Raw genomic sequence first — 5,145 nt, forward strand, 5'->3', positions numbered from 1 at the left:
AGAGGCCCTGTGAAAGCAAAGGACGGGTTTGATAAGGGGTTGGAATTGTCTGTGCAAAGAAGGGTTAATGGCAGATGTTCTAAGTACTGCCCTCACAGTTCAGCCCAGCAGACATGCTCCATAAAGGAACTTCTATCACCCCATTCAGGTGTGCATAGACATCTGAGTAAGAATAAAATACTTTTCTTCCCCAAGGAAGATCTTTCTCTATAACTATGTGGAGTGCCACAGAAAAAGCCCCCAACCTCTCCAGTACATGCAGTAGCCAGGCTTTCCCATGCCTGTGAGCATCCCAGTCACTGTGTGCTGCTGGAGGGACAGCTGAGCTGGACACCCAAAACTAGAACCCCTTCCAGATTTTCTGGAGCATGGCAGGTGAAAGGGAGAGGGCCATGGGCCTCTGAGCACGATAGTTCATTTAGATGAGCAGCCATCAGGATCATTACAGTTGTTGGTGATGGGGGGCCATACTCTGACCAGCCACAGACAAACTCATGCCCCTCTGCAAGGTGTGCAGATGTTCCTTCAAGCTGCTGGGAGAAATTACTCTGCAGTTGCAAAGAAGAGGTGGGCTCTAAGCTGATTGTCAGGCATAGGCGTGAATTGGAAATACCTGCTCTGCAAGGATGAAGGTGCTGGAGGCCAGGACCGTGCTACTTACTCATCTTCAGCATTTACAATTGTATTGTTGTACTGTTGGTCCTAAATTTGTAGGGACAAATTTAGTCCATGCTCAGTTGCGCAGACCCCAGTGTCTGGCAGCCCCCTGCCAGCTCGGCAGTACCTGCCTGAGCTCTGCCTCTGACTTCCTGAGCCTGATCTCTGCTTTGTCTGTGCAACAGAAGCTCAGGGAGAGGGACAACAGCTTTTTATTTCCCCAAGGAACTAAAGACCAAAGGAGTAGCAAGCTGGAGTTAACTTGGAGCTGGCTTTCCAAAATCCAGAGAGGCGGCAGCTTGCTTTGGCAGCAGCATGATGAATGCCTCCTGTGAAGGAACAAAGCAGGGCAAAAGGCAGCAGTTCATATTTTAGTATGTTCCTGTTCAAGATGGTGAAGAGGGGCCCAGGAAAGATTCCTGGGGGCTTGATATTTATTTTAATTTTTTTTTCTGAGACGTGGGAGGTATCAAGGATGGGTCTCTCCTTGGAGCAATCTGTGGTAGCATTTTAAATGCAGCCTGGGATCATGAGCAATTGGAGCCTTTCACTTTGCGGGCGTAGAGGCCTGTCGGCCTGAGGAGAGGCCTGGCATCACCTGAGAACTGACAGGACAGGAGAAATAGTAATAATGGGTTTGGGTCACCGATGTACCACGTGGGGCCCACTACAGGCATGGCTTCTAAGCATCCATCCTCAAAAGAAACTGGAAACAAACCAATACATTTTGAGATGCATTCATAACCTTCTCTGCCTGTCACAGTAGGTTGAGATTATAGAATATCCCAAGCTGGAAGGATCATCAAGTCCAACTCCTGGCTCCACACAGGGCCAGCCAAGTCAGAGCATGGGACTGAGAGCGTTGTCCAGACTCTCCTTGAACTCAGGCAAGCTTGGTGTTGTGACCACCACTTCCCTGGGCAGCCTGTGAATTGGAATTTCCCAACAGTGATGGCCCCAATGAAATTACTATCCTTTCAAATAACCATGTGCTAAAAAGCAGAACAGGCCTCCCCACAGCTGATACCTCAGCCTGTTTCCCAAGTTGGAAAGGACCATTCCCAGCATCTGCCTCCATGCTCCCAGCATGAACAGACATGAACCATAGCAGGGAGGGGGAAAGAAAAAACACAGAGGACCATCTGGGACAAGCAGTCTTGGGAAGTCCTTACCAGCCCCACTCTGAAGTATAATCTAGCTTTCCTGTAACGTGACTGTGAATAAGACATTTTTCTAAATAAAATATCCATAGCTATTTGTGGATAAATGTTAATGAAAAATTTTCAGAAATGACAGAGTATCTCTAGGTTTCAGTTTCTGGTCACGTAAACTATTTCAGCCTTACTAGTTACTTCTCAAAATCTGACAGTTTCAAAAGAAATTGGTATTAAAGTGAATTGCTAATGGGGGAAACAGCCTGCGATGTAAAGGAATTAAACATTTCATGAAAGAAAATGTGGAAATCAAAATAAATGGTGGGAGTTGATGTGCGGTCATATCTCTCTTGCCAGAAATGAGACATTTCCCTCCCTACCCAGTAGTGTGAGCAGCCACCAGGCAAGAGCCACCACAAACAGAATTCTGGGGACTCTTTCCCTGCACCCCTGTGACAGTGCTAACAGGCAGTAAAGCAAGACACAGGGCACCTTTCTGATTCCAGGCAAAACCTCCTTGAGGCCTCCTCTGCAGCCCCACTCTCTACATCTCAGGAAGGAAATAGCAGAGATAGGGAAGGAAGACAGAAGGACAGCCAGAATGATGAAAGGGGGAGATCAGCTGCCTTGCAAGGAGAACTAAAAATTCAACACTTGCAAAATTCTGAAGGCAGAGGAAAAGCTAAATGCATGATTTATACACCAAAACCTTCAAATACCAAAACCACAGATCACTCACTGAAAATGGCAGGGCATCAGTTTAAAATGTATAGAATGGCTTTTCTTTTTTTTCTTTTTTTTTCTTTTCTTTTCTTTTTTTCTTTTCTTTTTTTTTTCTTTTCTTTTTTTCATGGGATGTAGGGAACTTGTGGAACCTGTTGCCATAGGAAGCTGTAGAGGCAAAAGGTTCAAGCAGGTGTCATACCAGTTCATAGACAACAGTGTGTACACTGAAGGAACAGACCAGGACTCTTCCCCCCAGCATCCCTCACAGGGTGAATGTGGATATAGAGGCGTACATGTGGAATGGATGGCAGAACACAGCTAGATTTGTGTGTTCTCCCTAACCAGCATTTCTGATTGTCACCATCAGAGACTGGTCTGATCCCATGGGGCATTTCTCATATTCCTCAAAACCCAATGAAATGTCCCTGAAGTTTCCATCAGGATTCAGCTGATTCCTACACAGCACCTAATGAACAGGCAAAGCCTTTTCTGGGGCAGACCTTGAGGAAGGAATGGAGATATTCCTAACTGGTAGAACAGCAATAAGCTCCTAACAGCCCAAGAGAATTACATATATGACCTGTGCAGGATGCTGGAGGCTGAGGAGGGCACTAAAACACGAGTTTCAAAGTGGTGATACTTTGAAACCAGATAAAGCATGCTGCTTAGTGGTACAGTCAGAAAATTTGGCCCAATTTCAATTTTCTCTTAATTGCTTCAAATAAAGATAACAAAATAAATACACAGATTAATGAAATAGAGAGGTAGCTCTTCCCTGAGCACTTTCACTCTTCCTGTAGTCTTAGGTCTTCCCAGGTATAATGCCAACACTTCTCCAAATGCTTATAGCACTCATCTGGTTTACCAGCCAGGGGGCAGTGATAAACACAGTATGACAACAGCACCTGTACTCACGGTTGGTTTACAAAACACTGCTTTTTGGGGTTTTGTTATTCGATAAACTACTGTATTAGGGCAGGCAGCAGGTCCTCAAATAGTTGCTTGCGGCTTTCTTAAACGTAACACTTGTTGAAATTATTACATCAAGAAAGATGTAAAAGAAGAACAGACTAAGGTGACATGCAGGGTTGCCTACTCTGCTCAAGACAATTCAGTAATGGAAAATATGTGAATCCCACTACGTAATACATTGTACCAACATCACCCCAAACATACTGTCTGGCACTGCCCCCTCCCCTCCTCTGTTTGCTGCATCAGTTTCTCTTTGATCTCTTGTGTTTAAGTACAAGCAAGCGGCTGACATGATCTTTTAACCAAGTTTTCTCTGTTTGGGCTTTCAGCTTTCTCAGTCCCATGCTATGCAATTGTTCACAATTGTTCTTCCACAAGTCCTTTCATCACCCAGCAGGCTTTGTTGAGGGTTTTTCTTTTTTTCTTTTTAATTCCCCCCCCCCCTCTTATTTTTAAATTCTTTCTCTTACTTCTATGTTTAGTCATTGTTTCTCCTTCTTCACCCTTGATAGCCATAGGTCCCAGGCCTGCCAACCCCAAATAACCAGGCTGGCTGTACCACTGCAGAAACTACTTTACCTTTTCCTTTCTATCTGACACTGTCACAGTGCGTTTTCGCAGCCCTCTCTCAGCTGCATTTCTTCCTGACTGAACCACAGCCGATGGCCAGAAGCTACTTTTAGTATTCCAAGTCTGGTGCTCATTTGCTTCAGCAATGATTAGCTTAGCCTAATGCAACCATATTTGCAAGTTTATAAGGACAGCTCATGCTCTGATGCATCTCCTTTGTGCCCAGAGACTTGCCTGGCTTTTTAACTGAATTTAGAGTCACAGAAATATGTTTATAAACATTGTAATATATTATAAATGTATTTTATATTGATCTGAATTTGTATTTCACTCTCCGGCAATGTTTATCAAACACTAACTTTTATAAATATCATAAAACACATATGACATAAAAGGTAATAAAAACAGAGACAAAGGAAAGTTAATCTCTCAAATAAAATGTAAAGAAACAGAACCCAGGTCCTTAATCCAATCTTACTATTTATTTCAAACTGCCCAGGAAGTCCACCCAAATTACCTACATTATTAGTTATTACTGAAGAAGTTGTTTTCTATTGTGTTGCTATGGTGGCCACATCTGCAAACCCAGCTTTGGGGTGAATGTTAATAATGAGTCCTGAAAGAAAGTGTGCTTAGTCACTATCAGAGCTACTTGGAACTGTGGAGATTAAACATGGTGTCTACTAAAGAAGTATGGGTTGATTTTGTTATGGGGTTTTTTTTTTCCCTTTATACTCCGTGTCGTCTGGAAAGGTTAATTCTACAGTTGACTGGAGGAAAAATTCATAATACATGACCAAGAGGTGAACCCAGGTCTTGACAGTGCAATGCTTGGCATGATGAACAGGTTGGTTCTCAGTAATATGGAGCTCCATGTGCTTTCCAAATATGGGGTTTATTTGCTAGTATGAGACCAACCCAGCAAGTGCTTCATCTTCCACAGTGTTTCTTGGTACTAACATTCTGTCAATCCAACCATTTTATATTGACACAGTACTATAGTATTTGTCAGATGTGAGGAACCGGCTTTGAGAAAGCCTCAAGGTTTTATTTTGATCACAAGCCA

This window comes from Gallinula chloropus, assembly GCF_964237585.1.
Source record: "Gallinula chloropus genome assembly, chromosome: 1".
NCBI lineage: Eukaryota > Metazoa > Chordata > Aves > Gruiformes > Rallidae > Gallinula > Gallinula chloropus.